This window comes from Ambystoma mexicanum, chromosome 6q, assembly GCF_040938575.1.
Source record: "Ambystoma mexicanum isolate Mex_15411 chromosome 6q, UKY_AmexF1_1, whole genome shotgun sequence".
NCBI lineage: Eukaryota > Metazoa > Chordata > Amphibia > Caudata > Ambystomatidae > Ambystoma > Ambystoma mexicanum.
In genome coordinates this window covers 1,025,555,745-1,025,581,708 of record NC_090937.1, presented here as the reverse complement: position 1 = coordinate 1,025,581,708, position 25,964 = coordinate 1,025,555,745, and positions in this window count along the sequence as shown.

The following is a 25,964-nucleotide window of genomic DNA, read 5'->3' as shown; positions in this document are numbered from 1 at the left end:
TTGGCCCAGTGCGAGCAGGGTACGTGTATTCCATGGGTGCGCGGGAAGTACCACACGCGATTTCAGCAGGGTACGTGTATTCCAGGGGTGCGCGGGAAGTTCCACACGCGATTCCAGCAGGGTACGTGTATTTCAGGGGTGCGCGGGAAGTTCCACACGCGATTGGCCCAGTGCGAGCAGGGTACGTGTATTCCATGGGTGCGCGGGAAGTTCCACACGCGATTTCAGCAGGGTACGTGTATTCCAGGGGTGCGCGGGAAGTTCCACACGCGATTCCAGCAGGGTACGTGTATTTCAGGGGTGCGCGGGAAGTTCCACACGCGATTTCAGCAGGGTACGTGTATTTCAGGGGTGCGCGGGAAGTTCCACACGCGATTGGCCCAGTGCGAGCAGGGTACGTGTATTCCATGGGTGCGCGGGAAGTTATACACGCGATTGGCCCCGTGCAAGCAGGGCACGTGTATTTCAGGGGTGCGCGGGAAGTTCCACACGCGATTGGCCCAGTGCGAGCAGGGTACGTGTATTCCATGGGTGCGCAGGAAGTTCCACAAGCGATTACAGCAGGGTACGTGTATTCCAGGGGTGCGCGGGAAGTTCCACACGCGATTTCAGCAGGGTACGTGTATTTCAGGGGTGCGCGGGAAGTTCCACACGTGATTTCAGCAGGGTATGTGTATTTCAGGGGTTCTGGGGAGTACTACACGTGAATTGGCCGTGTGGGTCCTCCCAGGTGTACGCTCCACAACCTCCACGGCCCCTGCAGGCAGCCCACACCACGGGGGACTACCCTGCACCTCTGCTCATGTCCCGCAGGCAGCCCATCCACCATGGGCATGCCCCCCAGTCAACCCACATGTCACCTTGCACTACTGATCAACAATGCATGTCTCCCACCACCCCCATCCCCCAGCAGTGTAGGGGCAGCCTCCACCAGGCCCCCACCCATGTCTCCTACCACCCCCACCCCCCAGCCACAAGGGGCACCCTCCACCAGGCCCCCACTCATGTCTCCTACCACCCCCACCCCCCAGCATCCAGGGGCACCCTCCACCAGGCCCCCACTCATGTCTCCCACCACCCCCACCCCCCAGCAGTGCAGGGGCAGCCTCCACCAGGCCCCCACCCATGTCTCCCACCACCCCCACCCCCCAGCCACCAGGGGCACCCTCCACCAGGCCCCCACTCATGTCTCCCACCCCCCCCTACCCCCCAGCATCCAGGGGCACCCTCCACCAGGCCCCCACCCATGTCTCCCACCACCCCCACCCCCCAGCAGTGCAGGGGCACCCTCCACCAGGCCCCCACCCATGTCTCCCACCACCCCCACCCCCCAGGCACCAGGGGCAGCCTCCACCAGGCCCCCACCCATGTCTCCCACCACCCCCACCCCCCAGCCACCAGGGGCACCCTCCACCAGTCCCCCACTCATGTCTCCCACCACCCCCACCCCCCAGCATCCAGGGGCACCCTCCACCAGGCCCCCACTCATGTCTCCCACCACCCCCACCCCCCAGCAGTGCAGGGGCACCCTCCACCAGGCCCCCACCCATGTCTCCCACCACCCCCACCCCCCAGCCACCAGGGGCACCCTCCACCAGGCCCCCACCCATGTCTCCCACCACCCCCAGCCACCAGGGGCACCCTCCACCAGGCCCCCACTCATGTCTCCCACCACCCCCACCCCCCAGCAGTGCCGGGGCACCCTCCACCAGGCCCCCACTCATGTCTCCCACCACCCCCACCCCCCAGCAGTACAGGGGCACCCTCCACCAGGCCCCCACTCATGGCCCCCTGCACCCCCACCCCCGAGCATCCAGGGGCACCTTCCACCAGGCCCCCACTCATGTCTCCCACCACCCCCACCCCCCAGCATCCAGGGGCACCCTCCACCAGGCCCCCACTCATGTCTCCCACCCCCCCACCCCCCAGCCACCATGGGCAGCCCCCACCAGGCCCCCACTCATGTCCCCCTGCACCCCCACCCCCCAGCATCCAGGGGCACCCTCCACCAGGCCCCCACTCATATCTCCCACCACCCCCACCCCCCAGCAGTGCAGGGGCACCCTCCACCAGGCCCCCACTCATGTCTCCCACCACCCCCACCCCCAGCCACCAGGGGCACCCTCCACCAGGCCCCCACTCATGTCTCCCACCCCCCCTACCCCCCAGCATCCAGGGGCACCCTCCACCAGGCCCCCACCCATGTCTCCCACCACCCCCACCCCCCAGCAGTGCAGGGGCACCCTCCACCAGGCCCCCACCCATGTCTCCCACCACCCCCACCCCCCAGGCACCAGGGGCAGCCTCCACCAGGCCCCCACCCATGTCTCCCACCACCCCCACCCCCCAGCCACCAGGGGCACCCTCCACCAGTCCCCCACTCATGTCTCCCACCACCCCCACCCCCCAGCATCCAGGGGCACCCTCCACCAGGCCCCCACTCATGTCTCCCACCACCCCCACCCCCCAGCAGTGCAGGGGCACCCTCCACCAGGCCCCCACCCATGTCTCCCACCACCCCCACCCCCCAGCCACCAGGGGCACCCTCCACCAGGCCCCCACCCATGTCTCCCACCACCCCCACCCCCCAGCCACCAGGGGCACCCTCCACCAGGCCCCCACTCATGTCTCCCACCACCCTCAGCCCCCAGCAGTGCCGGGGCACCCTCCACCAGGCCCCCACTCATGTCTCCCACCACCCCCACCCCCCAGCAGTGCAGGGGCACCCTCCACCAGGCCCCCACTCATGGCCCCCTGCACCCCCACCCCCGAGCATCCAGGGGCACCTTCCACCAGGCCCCCACTCATGTCTCCCACCACCCCCACCCCCCAGCATCCAGGGGCACCCTCCACCAGGCCCCCACTCATGTCTCCCACCCCCCCACCCCCCAGCCACCATGGGCAGCCCCCACCAGGCCCCCACTCATGTCCCCCTGCACCCCCACCCCCCAGCATCCAGGGGCACCCTCCACCAGGCCCCCACTCATATCTCCCACCACCCCCACCCCCCAGCAGTGCAGGGGCACCCTCCACCAGGCCCCCACTCATGTCTCCCACCCCCCCACCCCCCAGCAGTGCAGGGGCACCCTCCACCAGGCCCCCACTCATGGCCCCCTGCACCCCCACCCCCCAGCATCCAGGGGCACCCTCCACCAGGCCCCCACTCATGTCTCCCACCACCCCCACCCCCCAGCAGTGCAGGGGCACCCTCCACCAGGCCCCCACTCATGTCTCCCACCACCCCCACCCCCCAGCAGTGCAGGGGCACCCTCCACCAGGCCCCCACTCATGTCTCCCACCACCCCCACCCCCCAGCCACCAGGGGCACCCTCCACCAGGCCCCCACTCATGTCTCCCACCCACCCCCACCCCCCAGCCACCATGGGCAGCCCCCACCAGGCCCCGACTCATGTCACCCTGCACCCCCACCCCCAGCATCCAGGGGCACCCTCCACCAGGCCCCCACTCATGTCTCCCACCACCCCCACCCCCCAGCATCCAGGGGCACCCTCCACCAGGCACCCACTCATGTCTCCCACCACCCCCACCGTCCAGCTACCAGGGGCACCCTCCACCAGGCCCCCACTCATGTCTCCCACCCCCACCCACCCCCCAGCCACCATGGGCAGCCTCCACCAGGCCCACACTCATGTCCCCCTGCACCCCCACCCCCCAGCATCCAGGGGCACCCTCCACCAGGCCCCCACTCATGTCTCCCACCACCCCCACCCCCCAGCATCCAGGGGCACCCTCCACCAGGCCCCCACTCATGTCTCCCACCACCCCCACCCCCCAGCATCCAGGGGCACCCTCCACCAGGCCCCCACTCATGTCTCCCACCACCCCCACCCCCCAGCATCCAGGGGCACCCTCCACCAGGCCCCCACTCATGTCTCCCACCACCCCCACCCCCCAGCATCCAGGGGCACCCTCCACCAGGCCCCCACTCATGTCTCCCACCCCCCCCCACCCCCCAGCCACCATGGGCAGCGCCCACCAGGCCCCCACTCATGTCCCCCTGCACCCCCACCCCCCAGCATCCAGGGGCACCCTCCACCAGGCCCCCACTCATGTCTCCCACCACCCCCACCCCCAGCAGTGCAGGGGCACCCTCCACCAGGCCCCCACTCATGTCTCCCACCACCCCCACCCCCCAGCAGTGCAGGGGCACCCTCCACCAGGCCCCCACTCATGGCCCCCTGCACCCCCACCCCCCAGCATCCAGGGGCACCCTCCACCAGGCCCCCACTCATGTCTCCCACCACCCCCACCCCCCAGCAGTGCAGGGGCACCCTCCACCAGGCCCCCACTCATGTCTCCCACCACCCCCACCCCCCAGCAGTGCAGGGGCACCCTCCACCAGGCCCCCGCTCATGTCTCCCACCACCCCCACCCCCCAGCCACCAGGGGCACCCTCCACCAGGCCCCCACTCATGTCTCCCACCCACCCCCACCCCCCAGCCACCATGGGCAGCCCCCACCAGGCCCCCACTCATGTCTCCCACCACTCCCACCCCCCAGCATCCAGGGGCACCCTCCACCATGCACCCACTCATGTCTCCCACCACCCCCACCCCCCAGCCACCAGGGGCACCCTCCACCAGGCCCCCACTCATGTCTCCCACCACTCCCACCCCCCAGCATCCAGGGGCACCCTCCACCAGGCACCCACTCATGTCTCCCACCACCCCCACCCCCCAGCCACCAGGGGCACCCTCCACCAGGCCCACACTCATGTCTCCCACCACCCCCACCCCCCAGCAGTGCAGGGGCAGCCTCCACCAGGTCCTCACAATCCCCAATCATGTGCGTTATGGTCAGCCTCCACAGCCAAAAAGCCCTACCAAGTAACCCATTCACCCACATGGAAATGGAAATTACATGTTACACCCCCAATGTTCATAAAGCTAATGAACGCATGTCCGTCACACACAATGGTTGCAATTGAATGGGAAAACACCCAACATGACATGCATGAAACCAATGAGATGATACCACACAGTGAAGTATGAAAACAAAATTGTATTAAAAAAAATAAGAATGCAAAAGAAATGAAACAAACTACAATGTCAATGAAAAAAAGATAAGCTGCATGTCCGTTTAAAAAAATAAAAACACCAAATCCTAATCCAAAAAAATGTTGTCCAAAGTCAAATGAAAAATAAAATCAATCCAATGAAGAACTATGTACAAAACTTCCAAGGGTCCATGAGCCCAACTGAACAAAGTAAACCTACAAAAAACCCTAACTAAAATGCAACTATATACAAAAAGTGGAGCAGTGTCCGTCGACTCCAAATCATAAGAACAAACAAAGGAAACCTAAAACTAAAGAACTATATACAAAGGCGGCGGGCAAGTCCAGCGGCTCACTCCGTGGTGTTCCGGGCCAGGGCATCATCGAACTCCTGTTCGATGTCCCGGAGGCGGTCCTGTTCCATGGCCCAGAGGGTCCGTAGGGACGACGCCGTGTCCTCCTCCAACCCGCTGCGGATTGCCTCGAGGCACTCTGCCCGCCTCAGGGCCCTCCGCATGGAGTTCTCCGCCCTGACCATTGTGAGCCGCGCCTCTTCCGCCCGCCGCCGCTCCGCATCTATGGCGTGGCCCAACCGCTGCCACACGGAAGACACTCTCTGTCCTGGGTCCTCCTGCCCTCCGGCCGATGCCTGCCCCTCCGATGTCGAAGGCCCCGAGCCTTCATGGCTCCCACCATGTTGCTGCTGCTGCTCTGCCTCTGCCCGTGCACTGCCTCCTGCTGCCTGCACATCCTCCGCCGGCTGGGGTGCAGTCATAGATGTGGCCACCCCTGCTGGACGTCCGACTCCCGACTGTGGCAGGGATGCCTCCTCCACCAGCCTGGCTGCACCGTCAGAGACAGCTCCACAGGGCACCCTGGTGACTGATGGGTGGGAAGATGGCACAGAGGACGACTGGCGCGTAGGGGGTCCAGTTGAGGAGGGGGTCGGAGCAAGCCCCATCAGACGGAGGAATCCGGCCTGGGTGACCTGTCCCAGCAGGCTGACGTGGTCAACGAGCCATTCGAGATGACGTGCAGTCTCTCCATGAAAAGACTGCAGGTCACCTCGCATGGCCCGTTGACGCAACGCCAAACCAGCCAGGACAGGCTCAACCCGGACCTGGATAGCCACGTCCGCATGCAGAGGAAGGCCAGTTGACGTCAGCTCATCCCCTGCCTGAAAACGGGTCTGGACGTAGGCATCCCTGCTGGTGCAAGATGATGCAGGGACAGGATCTGGGTCAGGATTGCACACAGGCACCTCCGCGGCGGCCTGTGCTGCCTCCTGTCCCTGGTCCTGCACTGCACCACTAGCACCAGTGGGATCCCCACCTCCAGACCCCGTCTCTGGTGCTTGCACGGCCTCCTCCTCCACCAAACCCCCCACCAACCTGGATGACTCTGTGCCATCTTCCCCTGTTGGGCCCTGTGGGGTCCCAGCTGCCCCTTCTGCTGCCGAGGAGTCCAACTCCAACCTCCGCCTCTTGGACCTCCCCCCGGCAGCTGCGGCCTGGGACGCGGCACCGGACTCCTCACTCCCCGACGAGATGACAACACGGGAGGGGAGCCGGGCCTTGTGTCTCCGGCTGGCGGTGGGATCCCCGCCGCTGTGCTCCACAGCACCTTCTCCGCCCTCTTCATCAGTTGACGCTGCAGACAGGGAGAAACAAAACACAGGCATCAGGGCACTGTACAATGGACACATACACACATGACAGTTGCACATGAGTGGCATTGGCAAACCTCAGACATGTCATCACAATCCCCAACACACATGTCATTACAACTCGCACACATGAGCCATACCACAGCCATATCGCTACTGCCACCACCATCCCTACACATACAACAGCATGAGCAGCCAAAGGTGAGCCCGACATCACATGCAACACAGGAAGTGCACCACACATGTACACACACCACCACACTTGCATGCATGTGTACACCTCTGCCAAGTGTTGCACTGTTCAGACGGGCATCCATGTCACATCTGCCAATCAGGCTTCCACATACCGCTGTCACATGCATCCATGTTGCATCACTGTTGCACCCTTGTCAAATACACACACATGCACATGTACACATTGCTGATACATGCAGCCGAAAACAACATACATGCGTGACATCACGGACATGTCTACTTACATACACATTCATCCAAACATGTGTACCCACACAACTGCATCTGGCATGCAAGCCTACACACACAAGCACCATCCATGTCTCACACATTACAGCCCTCGCATGTGTCAGCCCCACGGCCCTGTACACCCCCACCCATACTCGACCCCATACAAACAGATGTGCAACCTGCACACTACCGAATAATCACCACAAGCACTGCTCACAATCAGGATGCATGTACACTCACCGCTCGACTCCGGACGGGTCTGCTTCTCTAGGACCTGGACGTGGAGCGCTGGGGATATGCATTCCAGGACCCTCATCTGTTCTTCCGACAAGTGGCCCCGGCGCCCCTTGGCATCCGCTGCCTTCAAGAGGCGCCGGGCCTTGTTCAGGGTCCTGGACCTGAAGTCCTCCCAGCGCTTCCTGACATGTTGTAAGTCGCGGACTGCCACCCCCTCCGCGTTGATGGCAGTCACAATGTCAGTCCAGATCCGAGTCCGTCCTTCCTTGTCGGCGCGGGAACTTCCGAAGAGGGCATCATACTGCCCCAGGACTTGCTCCACCAGGACACCAACTTCGGTGGCACTGAAGCTGGTGTCCCTCTGCCTCTCTGGCCGGGGGGTGTCAGTGGTCACAGATGGTGTTTGCCCCGACATGACAACCCCAGAGGCAGGAGTGGGTGGGCAACTGGGTCCTGGGGCTGGGCTGTGGAGCGATGGAATCCCAGTCGGGAGTCTTCAGTTCCAGCAGGGGTGGTCACAGCAACAGCACCCCTGGCTGATGTGCAGGCAGCAAATGGCAGTGCACGTGGGCAGCAGGCAGTCAGGCAGCAGCAGATGGCAGGTGGGAGCGTGCTCGGGGCTCTGGGGGGCAGTAGTTCGGCCTTCTGGGCAGGAGCGTGGTCTTCCGTGTGCATACGCGTGGCCAGCTTGATACGGAGTGATTTGGCACGTGAAAAATCTGCACGTCAGCGTGTAATTCGAGGAAAGGCCCTTAGCGCGTAAGCGCATCTGCACGCATACGCATTTTCATTGGACAGAAGGCCCCTCAAGCGCAAGCGCCCCTGTGACGTGACGCGTACAGACGTGCATGCGCATTTCAGCGCGCGTGAAAAACTGCACGTCCGCGTGTAATACAAGGAAAGGGCCATGCGCATATGCACAGCAGCACGCATATGCGATGTCATTGGACCAAAGGCCCTTAGCGCGTAAACGCGTCGCCAGCGTATGCGCATCTATGAAGTCACGTGCACGTTGAATTGGGCACACGTTTGAAAATGTTGCGTGTTAAAAAAATGAAAGACTCGTCCGAGTGTCAAAGCGTGTAATTGGTGGGAATGGCCCTACAAGCAGAAGTGACAAAGCGTGTAATTGGTGGAAATGGCCCTAGCGCGTACACGCCGCGTAAGTGACGCTGGACGTGTGGGCCTGTATAAAAGGTACGTGTAGAACACCATTTCCTTGTACGTGCTTTTCGTGGAGAGCGAGTGGTTGAATTCTGTACTTCTTGTCGTTTCACACGCGATTTACTTCACGGCGTTTCAAGTTCGTATTCCCTGTTACCTCTGACAGCTTTTTCTCTTTTTTCTCTTTTACTGGTTTACCTGGGCCTGTTCCCTCAAACAGTGTTCCCTTCTACTGTTGTCCTGTCTCCTCAGACAGCGTACAAATCTTCTTTTGGCGGGGGTGTTGCCAACCAAACGTGCTCCTTTTTCACGCTCTTTTACCTGGCAGACGGTGAGTCACGCACGTATCTAACATCTGTGCTTGCCCCGTCTGTAGCCTACCCCTTCAGAGGTCATTCTAGGCTGCGTGTGACACGCATACGTTCATTCTTGTGTTACTGGGTGCCACAGCGTAGTGCAGGTTTTTCTTTCTGCACACGTGGTCTAGGAGGGGTTGCGTGCACGTCATCTCCCTTTTTTGGGGCTCCTGTGCGTAGCGTGACCCGTCATCTTTCCCCAGGGGTTACATTCAGCCTTGCTAGAGCACTAGGGTACAATTACCATCTGGTACCCAACCCCTTTGACCCCCAATTGCCCAGGACAATAGTTTACAGCCACTCCCATACGCACATTAACATCAGTGCCATGGCTGGGAGGCGAGGATTCCGTAAGGGTGGCAAAGGTGGAAGAGCCAGAAGTGGTGGCCGTGGTGGATCCAGTAGGGGACGTGGTCGTCACTTGCAGGGTGAGCCTGTCCCCCCATGTGTGGAGGACCAGTCAAGGGCACCCATAATCCCCCCCCCTCCCGTTGAGGCTGATGTGGCTGACACCATCCATGCTCAGCCCTTGTTGGACCAGCCCATTGTGGCACCAGACCTGGCTGACTCCATGGCTGACTTCCAGGTCAGCAGGCCTATGACACGTGCGCTGGTGCACGTTGATGTCATCATGCCACGTGTATCTGGGGCAGCAAGGTCATCTGCTGCCCCAAGTAGGCAGGGCGGAGAGGCTGCAGGGGCAGCTGCGGCTCCATCCACCCCAGCCCTCACACACCCAGCCAGGACAGTGTCGGTCCTAGTCCATCCTGCTGACATTCCCCCTGACACCATTACACTTGAGCCAATGCCTGCACCAACTCCCATGCTGAGTGTGCAATCCCACACTCCTGATACAGAGTCCACCAGGGCTCCTGCCCCTAGTGTCCAGAGCGGCGCAGGACACTCAGGATCACCACCACCTTCCAAGCGGAAGAGGAAGAGTGCTCGTCCGGCACAGGCTGATGCCCCAGACACGGCTACACAGTCCGGCCCGTCGAGGAAGCCCAGCTTCACGGATGACGAACTGAATGCACTTGTCGAGTATGTGTCCGCACATGATAACGAGATGGTCATTGTTGCAGGATCCAAGACCACACCTGCACAACGCCAGGCACACTGGCAGACCGTTGCGGACATCGTAAGTGCCCTTGGAATCGTGAGGCGCACAGCCAATGATTGCTATAAGCGCTGGAATGACCTAAAGCGCAGGGCAAAGAGTAAGCTGGCCGCAAGTCATGCCGCAACTCTAGTGACTGGAGGTGGGTCTCCAGTAGTAGACATGGAACTCACTCCACATGAGTCAGTCGCTGGGACCTACGTCACGGAGGAACAGATCCAAGGTGTGGGAGATATGCCTGATTACGAGGCATTGTCCGGTGAGTGCACATGCATGTGTGTGTCATCCATGTGCATGGTGTGTGTGTGAGGGCTTCTGTTTGTGTGCCAGGTGAGAGTGTGTGCGCCTGAGTCGTATGGGTCAGCCATGTGCTTCATGCAATACATCCTGCGCAGCTGCATTTGGCCATAGCAGTATCCCTTCTGCCAACAGTAGACATCTAGCCCAACTGCACGCCAGTTGCCCTTGAAGTGTCACCTTGCCACAACATTGTTGCTTATTTTTCACTGTTCATTCAGTCAGATTGTTTGCATTCCCCCACTTTTACTAGGCATTTCGCAGTCCTCTAGTCTCATGTCTGACATGGCTATGGTAAAGTGGAGTGACTTTGTTACCTGGATATCATTTGTTCACACATGTCCCTGTGCAATTGGACCATTTTGGACTGGCAGCTCCAGGTGAAAAATCTGATCTGTTTGAATTAGAAAAGCTATTACATGCGGGAACTGGACTGAATGAATAGGTGCTGCCCTCCTCTCCATCTTCACTCAATAGCAATGGTACATGCCATCTGTGTGATGGCATGTGTGTTTCACCTGGCAATCACAGGCCAATGTGTGATGCCACTGCCAGGCAGCATGCAGAAAATGTGTTCATCTTCCATCTTGGTGTCATCAATGTGTGCCATTTGCCTCCCCTTCATACGCAGTGAGGGTGCATGCATGGGAGGGTTTTAGTCATGTGGGACATATGTCAATCAAGTACTGGTTCTCTTGCTTCTCAGCCCTCATTGTGTGCCATGGTGCTAATGCCTGTTTCCATTTCTTTGTTTTTATGTCTTTGCAGGGGAAGACGCACCTGATACTGCTGGGGTTGTGGAGATGGTGCAGACCCAGGAGGGGTCCGAGGGCCGACCAACCACCAGTGAGGGACGTGGTGTGGTGGTGGGTGAGAACCCACAAGTGCTGCAGGTCGTGCTCTCAAGGGGTGTCTCTGGCTGCACCTCACCCGAGCTGTACTCAGGTGTTGATTCGGATGATGAGACCTACGTGCCGTCGCAGGTGAGTGTTCCAGGGAGGGATTCTGTTCTGTCCCACCCACCTGCACCAGGGTCAGAACCCTCAATGGGGATGTCAGTGTTGGCAGCTACGCCTTTGGTGGTTACGGATGCAGGGTCACACTCCGCGACATCTGATCCTGTTCCTGGGCCAGCAGATCAGAGGGGGAATGCAGTCCTGCAGCCTCAGGCAGTGCCGGCACAGCAAGGCGCAGTTCGCCTTGCCCCAGACAGGTGTGGTGCCCGCCGACGTGGTGGCCGTACGCCACCTGGCAATACCGCATGGGAGCAATCCATTTACGGTATGGCAACCCAACAGGCAGCATCATCCGAGATGATGGCTCAGGCCATGGATAGGGTGGCCACTTCCATTGTCCCCCCTGAAAGGCTGATGGAGTGACTACAGCAGGCAACCGACTCCATCTGCCAGTCACACAGGGAGGACATGTTGGCGTCCAACAGGGACAGGCGGGCGGCACTGGCGACTCTGCAGGAGGCCATCTCCATAGAGTCCCAGGGCCACAGGGAAGCCCTGAGGCAGGAGCTCCTTCACCTCAGGACGACTCTTGTTGAGCTTGAGGCTCCAACACACCAAAGGACAGAACAGCAGCTGGAGCGTCTCACCCGTACGCTCTCAGCTGAGATGCAGGCAACGAGGGCGGAGGTCCGGGCATCCCGTGAGTTGTTGCATGGGGACCTCCGCACACTCATCCTCCAGAACGAGACCTACCACACCTGCATGCTTGCAGCCATGGAGGAGCAGACTAGGGCCTTGCGTGGGCTGCCTCCCATAGTGCAACCACCTCTGGATGCAGCTGCACAGGGTGATAATAGCGACAGCAGTGATACTCCCACAACAGGGTAGCCGTGTGGGCCATGAGCCCATGGAGGTGTTTTTTTTTTCCCAGGATCCACACAGGTGGGTTTTGGTGTGCACCCTGTCATTGGACCTCCTGGGTGGCCTCTCCAAAACCCCCGGGCCCATCAATGGCCATTTTTGATTTTTTTTATTTTTATTTTTATTTTTATTTTTAATTATTTTTTTCCCAATTTTTTTGGGACTATTTGTTGCCTTCCGTGGTTCCTGTGGGCATATGCTGCATTGTGGCTGGGCACATGCAGGCTTCTCATGTATTTGGTTCAGATGCTTGGGTTTGAGTCACACACACCCCTCCTGCTTCCCGTTTCCATGGGCTTGCTCAGGGTGTGCCCAAGTGTCATTGACGTACATGGTGACATTGGACTCCCACTACATGTTATGTTATGTTATGTTACTTTGCATTTATATAGCGCCTTATGTACCATTGGTATAGTCTCAAGGCGCTGGTAGGTTGAACGCCCTCGGGAACCGAAGTTCAAGTCAGTAGAGAGAGTATAAAGGCGTCAAAGATGCGTGTGCGCACCGTATATGTGTGCTGCAGGTGTAGCATTCATGTGGAGGCAGCTTCTTAGCATTAGGTGTGGTGGTTGAGGGTTGAGGAGTATGTGTTCGTTCTGGCCGGATTATCCAGATCGATTGAGGCTGCGTTAGGCCTGAGGAGAACGCCGGCAGGAGGGTGTAACCAGCAGTGTTTAGTTAGAGTGATGTGTAGTATGTGGAAGATGTTGGTATGAGAACAGCTATACCGAATGGTGTCATAGTATCGCTGTGTTCTAGTTGGGTGATGGTGTAAAAGAAGAGAGTAAGCGTGGTGATGTGATATGATGCGTATGAGATCGGATTATATCTACATACTTCCTAATTCGTCGCTCATGCGTTCGTTCGATCATGCATTCAACTGCACTAAGGAATCACCGGCTCTACTAGCTGGTACTTCGTCTGGTCTGCGCACACATACTTCTGATCTATACACAGGTGCCTGCTCTACATACACACACACACGTCTGCTCTACACACACACGCGTGCATGTCTGTTCCACGTCAGCTCTATACACAAACACATATACGCGCGTCCGCTCTACACACACATACGTCTGTTCTACACATACACGTCCGCTCTATACACACTCACACGTCCGCTCTATACACACAGATGTCCGCTCTGTGGGTAGTCTAGTCAATACTGTGTATACATTCCTAGTGCATATTGCTGTTGTGTTGTACACTGCATGTTGCATTGATGTGTAACTCATCATCTGTGTCTACCTCCCAATTTGCAGGTCCCTTCCTCATGTCTACACAAGGCCCTCTAGTTTGGAGATGTGGTCCATGTTGGCAGCAGTGCACCTACAACTATACATAGCGCCAACACTGCACAGTTGGTAGTGGTGGGAGTGCAGGCATTTCCAGGTGGTGAGACTACTAATTTATTACATTTGTGATGTCATGTTAATGGTAGTACCTGCTCAAGTTTGTTGTTGGTCCTGCATTACTGTGAGCATTTCAGGTGTTGCAAGTTTCTATTAGGGACACTGTACATGTGACACTAGTGTCATGTTGTGGGGATTACATTGTTTACCTGCAAATAGCATGACATGGCACGGTGTGTCGTGTGGCGGTGCTGGGGATGGGTTGGCTGACCTGGCACTGTCCTCTTGTTGCATTTTGCAAGTGGGTATTCATTTTAGCTGCTTGAATGTGTTTCTTCACAAAACTGCATTGGTGGTGTCTGTGTGGGTAGGGATGCACACATTGTAACACTTCCAGGTGAACAATCTCAGGCTGATATGGTTTTCACGGTTGATTCTCCAGACATTCAGGATCAGTGTCATGTTGAGTCATCATTGATTGTCAGATGGAATGTGCCAGGGCAGTGTGCACTCCACAGGGGTGTGATTTCTATGTGAAGTAATTAGCCACTAGCTGTGTACGGGCTGCCTCCCCCCGTGCCCTTTCCCCTCCCATGCGCAGCGGCTGTGCATGTGGTTGGGGATGTGGGGCCACCACCATGTCCACGGCCAGGCCCCGGCGTGTTGCAACGTTGTGCAGGACACATGCTGCCACTATGATCCTGCACACTACTGGGGGAGCGTACAACAGCTGCCCGCCAGAACGGTCAAGGGAGCGAAAGCGTGACTTTAGCACTCCGAATGTGCGCTCCACTATGCCCCGGGTTGTAATGTGGGCTGTGTTATATCTTACCTGGGGTGGCGTGGTGGGGTTCCGAATTGGCGTCATCATGTGGGGGCTGAGAGGGTAGGCACTGTCCCCTGTGGAGGTGGTGATTGGTATCATTGGTGGGGTTGTGACCTTGCTCAGTATCTGACATGCATGCATGTGCAGTGGCATTCATACTCACCAAGCAGCCATGTATCGCCATGCCGCCCAGCTTCTAGGTCCCGGCTTAGGGTGGACATTCGGTAAATGAAGCTGTCGTGGGTGGACCCGGGATAGTTGGCATATACTGAGGTGATGATTCCCTTGGCATTACATACTACCTGCACGTTGATGGAATGCCAGTGCTTGCGGTTCCTATAGATGTGCTCTGATGCCCTGGGGGGACGTAGAGCCACATGGGTGCAGTCGATGGCACCTAGCACTTTGGGGAATCGTGCCACACCGTAAAAATCCAGGGCGGCAGCATGCCTTTCTGCAGGTGTTCTGGGCAGGTATATGTGCCTGCGGACTGATGGGCGTGCAGTGATGATGTTCAAGACCTGGTGTAGGCAGCGTGACTGGGTGGCCTGTGATACCCCACCCACTATGGCACTTGTCCGCTGAAATGATCCAGTGGCTAAGAAGTGCAGTACATTGAGGACCTTCTCCAGGGGGCTGAGTGCTTGGGAGCACAGGGTGGGTGATGTGAGGTCATCCTCCCACTCACTCACCAGGTCCAGTATTATGTGTGGTGGAAACCTGTACCTCCCATACACCTGGTCATCAGGCATCCCGAAAAGGCTGGTTCTGGGTGTGAATATTCTGGCCCTGACTATCCTCCTCCTCCTTTGGTAGCCCACGCCCACTGCTGCTAGGAACGGTATGTTCATCCTGGGTCTGAGCTTGTTATTTTGTTAGCGCGCAAATTTATGCGTTGCGCGTGTTGTAGGCGAGCGTCTGACCCGCGCACCCCTGAAATCCAGTACCCAGTCCAATAGCGTGTGGAAATTCCCGCGCACCCCGGGATACAGGTGCGCTGACGTACTTGCGTGTGTAAGTGCCCGCGCACCCCTGATATACACGTACATAGGCCAATCGCGTGTACGCCCACTTTTGTCCAATTACACGCGATGACACTCTGACATGCTGTCCAATTACACGCGATGACACTCTGACGTGCAGTCTTTCCACGTGTGCTCTGTCATCACGTGCTGTGTGGGAAACACCCGTGCGGGTCACGTCACAGACGCGCTTACGCGCTGAGGGCCTTTGGTCCAATAGAATCGCGTATGCGTGCTGACACGCTTACGCGCTAAGGGCCTTTCCTCGAATTTCACGCTGACGTGCAGGATTTTCACGTGCCAAATCACTCCGTATCAAGCTGGCCTCGCGAAAACACACGGAAGACCAAGCTCCTGCCCAGAAGGCTGAATTACTGCCCCCCAGTGCCCCGAGCAGCCTCCCACGAGCCATCTGCTGCTGCCTGCCTGCCTGCTGCCACCGTGCCCTGCCATTTGGTGCCTGCACATCAGCCATCTGCAGGGGTCCAGTTGCTGTGTCCACCCCTGCTGGAACTGAAGACTCCCGACTGGGATTACATCGCTCCACAGCCCAGCCCCAGGACCCAGTTGCCCACCCACACCTGCCTCTGGGGTTGCCATGTCGGGCACTTCCACATCTGGCACCAGTGGCAACCCCAGGCCAGAGGGGCAGAGGGGCACCAGCATGCCAGTCTCTGTTCCTGGACATGGGTGGGGGTGAGGGATGGGTGCTGATGGCAGGTACATATATGGTAGCCATGTCTGTGTGCCTGACCTGCGTGTCTGTGACTTGTGCATGCCATGGATGCATGACACATGTGTGTGACAATGCACAGATTCACTGATGCAGCCTAGTTACCCTTGTATCCGCTGTGTTTGGGGTGTATGGGGCCAGATGGATGTGACTGAGGTGAAGTGTGTGCATGTGATAGGCATGACCCATGATGCATGTGAGTTCCATATCATTGTATGTTTCAAGAGTCCATTGGACATGTATGGAAATGTCCATGGCATGCACCATGCCTGTTACTGTGTGTGTTTTGCCTGGACTGACCCATGTGTTGTGGAGGGACATGATGGAAGTGTACTTTGACAGTGGTACTCATCTGCTATTGCTTCCTGTCTAGGGGACCATTGTACAGTACCCTGATGCTTGTGTTCTTTGTCTCCCTCTAGGCAGCGGCTAGTGAAGAAGAGGGAGGAGACAGCGCTGTGGAGCAAGGCGACGGGGATGCCCCCACGGCTGCAGCGGAAGTGGTGGGTGAGCCCCCACAGGGGCCTGCTATGGTGGAAGACGGTGAGGAGCCATCCAGGTTGGTGGTTTCCACAGAGGAGGAGGAGGCCGCCACAGGGGCACACATGGGGCCTGGTGGGGGCATCCCTGCTGGTGCAAGCGGTGCAGTCCAGGGCCAGGGGCAGGAGGCAGCACAGGTCACCGTGGAGGGGCCTGTGCATGTCGCTGTCCCTGACCCTGTGAGTGCACCACCATGCACCAGCAGGGTTGCCCCGTCCCAGGCCCGTCCGCAGGTAGAGGGGATGTCCATGTCACCTGACTCCCCTCCACCTGCGGACGAGGGGACCCGTGTCCGTATGGAGAAGGTCCTGATTGGGGTTGCAAAGCGTGCGGGTGCAATTCGTGATGACGTGCGTGCTTCCCGGGAGGAGCACGCACATCATCACGAAGAGCACCGTGCCGACGTGGCCCAATTGGGATCTTCCATGTTCGGGGGTTTCCTGCATGTGTCGGCCAATCTGGCGGCCCTCTCCTCCTCTGTGGAGGCTATACGCCAGTCGTTCTCCTTGCCGTCTTCCGGCCCAGATGCCACCAGGGCCCCCTGTGGACCTGCCCTGACCTATGCAGCCAGCTCGGTGGGGATCCCATCCCTGCCACAGTCGGGAGTCGGAGGTCAAGCAGGGGTGGACACCACAGCAACTGTACCCCAGCAGATGGAGGATGTGCCGGCATCATCAGGCAGGGCACGTGCACGACGGCGTCGGTGGATTCCATCAGCCTGGATGCCGTCGTGCTGGCAGAGGCAGTTGCGTCGGAGGCAGCCGCAGAGTCAACGTGGGAGGCATCATGGCTCGGGGCCATCAACATCGGAGGGGCAGGCATCGGCCGGAGGGCAGGAGGACCCAGGACAGGAAGTGTCTTCCGTGTGGCTGCGGTTGGGCCAGCAGATAGGTGCGGAGCGGCGGCGGGCGGAAGAGGAGCGGCTCACGATGGTCAGGGCGGAGAACTCCATGCGGAGGGCCCTGTGGCGGGCCGAGTGCCTCGAGGCAATCCGCAGGGGGTTGGAGGAGCAGATGGCGTCGTCCCTGCGGACCCTCGGGGCCATGGAACAGGACCGCCTCCGGGACATAGACGAGGAGTTTGATGATGCCCTGGCCCGGAACACTACGGAGTGAGCCGCTGGACTTGCCCGCCGCATTTGTATATAGTTCTTTAGTTTTAGGTTTCATTTGTTTATTCTTATGATTTGGAGTCGACGGACACAGCTCCACTTTTTGTATATAGTTGCATTTTTGTTAGGGTTTTTTGTAGGTTTCCTTTGTTCAGTTGGGCTCATGGACCCTTGGATATTTTGTACATAGTTCTTCATTGGATTGTTTTATTTTTAAATTTTATTTTTTCTTCTCCATGGAGCAATGGTGTTTGGATTTTTTTTTTTTCTGTCGGATTGATTTCATTTTTAATGTGACTTTGAAGTACATTTTTTTGGGATTTGGTGTTTTTCATTTTTTGGGACGGACATGCACCTTTTCTTTTTTTCATTGGCATTGTAGTTTGTTTCATTTCATTTGCATTCATATTTTTTTAATACATTTTTGTTTTCATACTTCACTGTGTGGTATCATCTCATTGGTTTCATGCATGTCATGTTGGGTGTTTTCAAATTCATTTGCAACCATTGTGTGTGACAGACATGGGTTCATTTGCTTTATGTACGTTGGGGGTGTAACATGTAATTTTCATTTCCATGTGGGTGAATGGGTTACTTGGTAGGGCCTTTTGGCTGTGGAGGCTGACCATTACGCACATGGTTGGTGATTGTGAGGACCTGGGTGCAGGGGGACATGGGTGGGGGCCTGGTGGAGGCTGCCCCTGCACTGCTGGGGGGTGGGGGTGGTGGGGAACATGAGTTGGACATGGGTGGGGGCCTGCTGGCAGGTGCCCCTGGATGCTGGGGGGTGGAGGTGGTGGGGAACATGAGTTGGACATGGGTGGGGGCCTGCTGGCAGGTGTGGCTGGGGGGTGGGGGTGGTGGTAGACATGACTGGGGGCCTGGTGGAGGGTGCCCCTGGTGGCTGGGGGGTGGGGGTGATAGGGGACATGAGTGGGGGCCTGGTGGGGGCTGCCCATGGTGGCTGGGGGGTGGGGGTGGGTGGGAGACATGAGTGGGGGCCTGGTGGGGGCTGCCCCTGGTGGCTGGGGGGGTGGGGGTGGTGGTAGACATGAGTGGGGGCCTGGTGGAGGGTGCCCCTGCACTGCTGGGGGGTGGGGGTGGTGGGAGACATGAGTGGGGGCCTGGTGGAGGGTGCCCCTGGTGGCTGGGGGGTGGGGGTGGTGGGAGACATGAGTGGGGGCCTGGTGGAGGGTGCCCCTGGAGGCTGGGGGTGGGGGTGGTGGGAGACATGAGTGGGGGCCTGGTGGAGGGTGCCCCTGGATGCTGGGGGGTGGGGGTGGTGGGGAACATGAGCGGGGGCCTGGTGGAGGCTGCCCCTGGTGACCGGGGGGGTGGGGGTGGTGGGAGACATGGGTGGGGGCCTGGTGGAGGCTGCCCCTGCACTGCTGGGGGGTGGGGGTGGTGGGGAACATGAGTTGGACATGGGTGGGGGCCTGCTGACAGGGCCCCACAGTGCTGGGGGGTGGGGGTGGTGGGGAACATGAGTTGGACATGGGTGGGGGCCTGCTGGCAGGTGCCCCTGGTGACTGGGGGGTGGGGGTGGTGGGAGACATGAGTGGGGGCCTGGTGGAGGCTGCCCCTGGTTACTGGGGGGTGGGGGTGCAGGGGGACATGAGTGGGGGCCTGGTGGAGGGTGCCCCTGCACTGCTGGGGGGTGGGGGTGGCGGGAGACATGAGTGGGGGCCTGGTGGATGGTGCCCCTAGTGGCTGGGGGGGGGGTGGTGGGAGACATGAGTGGGGGCCTGGTGGAGGGTGCCCCTGGATGCTTGGGGGTGGGGATGCAGGGGGACATGAGTGGGGGCATGGTGGGGGCTGCCCATGGTGGCTGGGGGGTGGGGGTGGGTGGGAGACATGAGTGGGGGCCTGGTGGAGGGTGCCCCTGGTGGCTGGGGGGTGGGGGTGGTGGGAGACATGAGTGGAGGCCTGGTGGACGGTGCCCCTGCACTGCTGGGGGGTGGGGGTGGTGGGAGACATGAGTGGGGGCCTGGTGGAGGGTGCCCCTGGTGGCTGGGGGGTGGGGGTGGTGGGAGACATGAGTGGGGGCCTGGTGGACGGTGCCCCTGGTGGCTGGGGGGTGGGGGTGGTGGGAGACATGAGTGGGGGCCTGGTGGACGGTGCCCCTGGTGGCTGGGGGGTGGGGGTGGTGGGAGACATGAGTGGGGGCCTGGTGGGGGCTGCCCCTGGAGGCTGGGGGGTGGGGGTGATAGGGGACATGAGTGGGGGCCTGGTGGGGGCTGCCCATGGTGGCTGTGGGGTGGGGGTGGGTGGGAGACATGAGTGGGGGCCTGGTGGAGGGTGCACCTGCACTGCTGTGGGGTGGGGGTGGTGGGAGACATGAGTGGGGGCCTGGTGGATGGTGCCCCTGGTGGCTGGGGGGTGGGGGTGGTGGGAGACATGAGTGGGGGCCTGGTGGGGGCTGCCCATGGTGGCGAGGGTGCACCTGCACTGCTGTGGGGTGGGGGTGGTGGGAGACATGAGTGGGGGCCTGGTGGATGGTGCCCCTGGTGGCTGGGGGGTGGGGGTGGTGGGAGACATGAGTGGGGGCCTGGTGGAGGGTGCCCCTGGATGCTGGGGGGTGGGGGTGGTGGGAGACATGAGTGGGGGCCTGGTGGAGGGTGCCCCTGGATGCTGGGAGGTGGGGGTGGTGGTGAACATGAGTGGGGGCCTGGTGGAGGCTGCCCCTGGTGACTGGGGGGGTGGTGGGAGACATGGGTGGGGGCCTGGTGGAGGCTGCCCCTGCACTGCTGGGGGGTGGGGGTGGTGGGGAACATGAGTTGGACATTGGTGGGGGCCTGCTGGCAGGTGCCCCACAGTGCTGGGGGGTGGGGGTGGTGGGAGACATGAGTGGGGGCCTGGTGGAGGCTGCCCCTGGTGACTGGGGGGGTGGGGGTGGTGTGAGACATGGGTGGGGGCCTGGTGGAGTCTGCCCCTGGTGACTGGGGGGTGATGGTGGTGGGAGACATGGGTGGGGGCCTGGTGGAGGCTGCCCCTGCACTGCTGGGGGGTGGGGGTGGTGGGGAACATGAGTTGGACATGGGTGGGGGCCTGCTGGCAGGTGCCCCACAGTGCTGGGGGGTGGGGGTGGTGGGAGACATGAGTTGGACATGGGTGGGGGCCTGCTGGCAGGTGCCCCACAGTGCTGGGGGGTGGGGGTGGTGGGAGTCATGAGTTGGACATGGGTGGGGGCCTGCTGGCAGGTGCCCCACAGTGCTGGGGGGTGGAGGTGGTGGGAGACATGGGTGGGGGCCTGGTGGAGGGTGCCCCTGCACTGCTGGGGGGTGGGGGTGGTGGGAGACATGAGTGGGGGCCTGGTGGAGGGTGCCCCTGGATGCTGGGGGGTGGGGGTGTTGGAAGACATGAGTGGGGGCCTGGTGGAGGGTGCCCCTGGATGCTGGGGGGTGGGGGTGCAGGGGGACATGAGTGGGGGCATGGTGGGGGCTGCCCATGGTGGCTGGAGGGTGGGGGTGAGTGGGAGACATGAGTGGGGGCCTGGTGGAGGGTGCCCCTGGTGGCTAGGGGGTGGGGGTGGTGGGAGACATGAGTGGGGGCCTGGTGGAGGGTGCCCCTGGATGCTGGGGGGTGGGGGTGGTGGGAGACATGAGTGGGGGCCTGGTGGCGGGTGCCCCTGGATGCTGGGGGGTGGGGGTGCAGGGGGACATGAGTGGGGGCCTGGTGGGGGCTGCCCATGGTGGCTGGGGGGTGGGGGTGGGTGGGAGACATGAGTGGGGGCCTGGTGGAGGGTGCCCCTGGTGGCTGGGGGGTGGGGGTGGTGGGAGACATGAGTGGGGGCCTGGTGGAGGGTGCCCCTGGATGCTGGGGGGTGGGGGTGGTGGGAGACATGAGTGGGGGCCTGGTGGAGGGTGCCCCTGGATGCTGGGGGGGTGGGGGTGCAGGGGGACATGAGTGGGGGCCTGGTGGCGGCTGCCCCTTGTGGCTGGGGCGTGGGGGTGGTGGTAGACATGAGTGGGGGCCTGGCGGAGGGTGCCCCTGGTGGCTGGGGGGTGGGGGTGATAGGGGACATGAGTGGGGGCCTGGTGGGGGCTGCCCATGGTGGCTGGGGGGTGGGGGTGGGTGGGAGACATGAGTGGGGGCCTGGTGGGGGCTGCCCCTGGTGGCTGGGGGGTGGGGGTGGTGGTAGACATGAGTGGGGGCCTGGTGGAAGGTGCCCCTGCACTGCTGGGGGGTGGGGGTGGTGGGAGACATGAGTGGGGGCCTGGTGGGGGCTGCCCATGGTGGCTGGGGGGTGGGGGTGGTGGGAGACATGAGTGGGGGCCTGGTGGAGGGTGCCCCTGCACTGCTGGGGGGTGGGGTGGTGGGAGACATGAGTGGGGGCCTGGTGGAGGGTGCCCCTGGTGGCTGGGGGGTGGGGGTGGTGGGAGACATGAGTGGGGGCCTGGTGGAGGGTGCCCCTGGTGGCTGGGGGGTGGGGGTGGTGGGAGACATGAGTGGGGGCCTGGTGGGGGCTGCCCCTGGTGGCTGGGAGGTGGGGGTGGTGGTAGACATGAGTGGGGGCCTGGTGGAGGGTGCCCCTGGAGGCTGGGGGGTGGGGGTGATAGGGGACATGAGTGGGGGCCTGGTGGGGGCTGCCCATGGTGGCTGGGAGGTGGGGGTGGGTTTGGAGACATGAGTGGGGGCCTGGTGGGGGCTGCCCCTGGTGGCTGGGGGGTGGGGGTGGTGGTAGACATGAGTGGGGTCTGGTGGAGGGTGCCCCTGCACTGCTGGGGGGTGGGGGTGGTGGGAGACATGAGTGGGGGCCTGGTGGAGGGTGCCCCTGGTGGCTGGGTGGTGGGGGTGGTGGGAGACATGAGTGGGGGCCTGGTGGAGGGTGCCCCTGGATGCTGGGGGGTGGGGGTGGTGGGAGACATGAGTGGGGGCCTGGTGGAGGGTGCCCCTGGATGCTGGGGGGTGGGGGTGGTGGGAGACACGAGTGGGGGCCTGGTGGAGGGTGCCCCTGGATGCTGGGGGGTGGGGGTGGTGGGAGACATGAGTGGGGGCCTGGTGGAGGGTGCCCCTGGATGCTGGGGGGTGGGGGTGCAGGGGGACATGAGTGGGGGCCTGGTGGGGGCTGCCCCTGGTGGCTGGGGGGTGGGGGTGGTGGTAGACATGAGTGGGGGCCTGGTGGAGGGTGCCCCTGGTGGCTGGGGGGGGGTGATAGGGGACATGAGTGGGGGCCTGGTGGAGGGTGCCCCTGGATGCTGGGGGGTGGGGGTGCAGGGGGACATGAGTGGGGGCCTGGTGGGGGCTGCCCCTGGTGGCTGGGGGGTGGGGGTGGTGGTAGACATGAGTGGGGGCCTGGTGGAGGGTGCCCCTGGTGGCTGGGGGGTGGGGGTGATAGGGGACATGAGTGGGGGCCTGGTGGGGGCTGCCCATGGTGGCTGGGAGGTGGGGGTGGGGGGGAGACATGAGTGGGGGCCTGGTGGGGGCTGCCCCTGGTGGCTGGGGGTGGTGGTAGACATGAGTGGGGGCCTGGTGGAGGGTGCCCCTGCACTGCTGGGGGGTGGGGGTGGTGGGAGACATGAGTGGGGGCCTGGTGGGGGCTGCCCATGGTGGCTGGGGGGTGGGGGTGGGTGGTCGACATGAGTGGGGGCCTGGTGGAGGGTGCCCCTGGATGCTGGGGGGTGGGGTGTTGGGAGACATGAGTGGGGGCCTGTTGGAGGGTGCCCCTGGATGCTGGGGGGTGGGGGTGCAGGGGGACATGAGTGGGGGCACGGTGGGTGCTGCCTATGGTTGCTGGGGGGTTTGGGGGGGGAATGGGAGACATGAGTGGGTGCCTGTTGGAGGGTGCCCCTGGTGGCTGGGGGCTGGGGGTGGTGGGAGACATGAGTGGGGGCCTGGTGGAGGGTGCCCCTGGATGCTGGGGGGTGGGGGTGGTGGGAGACATGAGTGGGGGCCTGGTGGAGGGTGCCCCTGGATGCTGGGGGGTGGGGGTGCAGGGGGACATGAGTGGGGGCCTGGTGGGGGCTGCCCATGGTGGCTGGGGGGTGGGGGTGGGTGGGAGACATGAGTGGGGGCCTGGTGGAGGGTGCTACCTGGTGGCTGGGGGGTGGGGGTGGTGGGAGACATGAGTGGGGGCCTGGTGGAGGGTGCCCCTGGATGCTGGGGGGTGGGTGTGGTGGGAGACATGAGTGGGGGCCTGGTGGAGGGTGCCCCTGGATGCTGGGGGGTGGGGGTGCAGGGGGACATGAGTGGGGGCCTGGTGGAGGGTGCCCCTGGTGGCTGGGGGGTGGGGGTGATAGGGGACATGAGTGGGGGCCTGGTGGGGGCTGCCCATGGTGGCTGGGGGGTGGGGGTGGGTGGTCGACATGAGTGGGGGCCTGGTGGGGGCTGCCCCTGGTGGCTGGGGGGTGGGGGTGGTTGTAGACATGAGTGGGGGCCTGGTGGAGGGTGCCCCTGCACTGCTGGGGGGTGGGGGTGGTGGGAGACATGAGTGGGGGCCTGGTGGGGCTGCCCATGATGGCTGGGGGGTGGGGGTGGTGGGAGACATGAGTGGGGGCCTGGTGGAGGGTGCCCCTGGATGCTGGGGGGTGGGGGTGCTGGGTGACATGAGCAGGTGTGCAGGGTAGTCCCCTGTGGTGTGTGCTGCCTGCAGGGGCCGTGGAGGGTGTACAGGGAATACCTGGGAGCACACAGCCAAATCGCGTGTAGAATTTCCCGCGCACAACTGAAATCCATGTACCCTGACAAATCGCGTGTGGAACTTCCCGCGCACCCCTGAAATCCACGTACCCGGCCAAATCGCGTGTGGGAATTCCCGCGCACCCCTGAAATCCACGTACACGGCCAAATCGCGTGTGGAACTTCCCGCGCACCCCTGAAATCCATGTACCCTGACAAATCGCGTGTGGAACTTCCCGCGCACCCCTGAAATCCACGTACCCGGCCAAATCGCGTGTGGAACTTCCCGCGCACCCCTGGAATCCACGTACACGGCCAAATCGCGTGTGGAACTTCCCGCGCACCCCTGTAATACACGTACCCTGACAAATCGCGTGTGGAACTTCCCGCAAACCCCTGGAATTCACATGCCCTGCCAATTCGCGTGTGAGACTTCCCGCGCACCCCGGTATACACGCACACGTATTTTTTGTCAGCGGGTGTCCGTGTTTGTGGGTACCCCTTTGCACGTCATTTGTCCTGGAGGGCCACAGTATGGGACATTCATCATGGCAGTATATGGGTGCTATTTTTGGCCGCACCTTTTGGCGCACATTTCTTACAGGCGCAGAGACGCTACCGCCTGCTTTCTTGTGGCGGTCGTGTTTGTGCCTGTGCGCTGGTTTGAGCGTGCGCTTTTTTGCCCTATTCTATTCCATGAATACGTGTTGTAGGCGAGCGTGTGGGCGTTCCGCGCACTTGTACCCTGTACTTCCCCCGTGACGCCCACATTTTGGCAAGTTGTTCCCCATTCCGAGTGTTACGCCCCGTGTTCCGCCTACTTTTGTTGCGTGCGCCGCGCTATGTGCGATTTTCGCTGTGGCCTGTGCGATTTTCGCTGTGACCTGGCGCACGCAGTTAGATGGCCTGTGCGCTAACGTGCGCCGCGCACTTTATTATCGCACATCCGATGGATTTCTCGCGCACGGCCTTCCATGAATCGATGTGCGCTGCTTTTCGTGCGATTTTCGCACTTGCACTGCGTTTTTCGCTATTCCACTGCGATTCGCACGTTTTTGGCCACTTGCGCCGCGCTAATTATTCCATGAATCGGCCTGATAGTGTTCTTTAGAACACTTTAAATTTTGTTTCTTTACGAACATTTCAGGACACCACGTGTGTTCTTAGAACAGTTTCAACTTGCTAGCGAACAGTACGAACAGGTGTGGTGTTCTTCAGGACACCTCCATTTTTGTTTATGTACGAACATTTCAGAACACTCGCACTGTCTGCGGACACTTTTATTGTTTTTATTAAAAAAAAAACGGAAACTATTCACAATACAATATAAAAATTAAACTTTATTTAACATATATTAATAATTTATGACAGAGAAGGTGAGGCAGAAACAGAAACAAAAACAGGAGAATTTGGGGTTTCAACATGATTGGTATTAGGTGAAGAAGGGATGGAAATCTCATCAAAACGTTTTGGATTATGGAGAGGGTTTGGGGATAATTGACTGGGATATGGTGAGGAGGGACAAGTACATGTGGGGCAATGGTATGACGTTTTTGTTTTAAAATG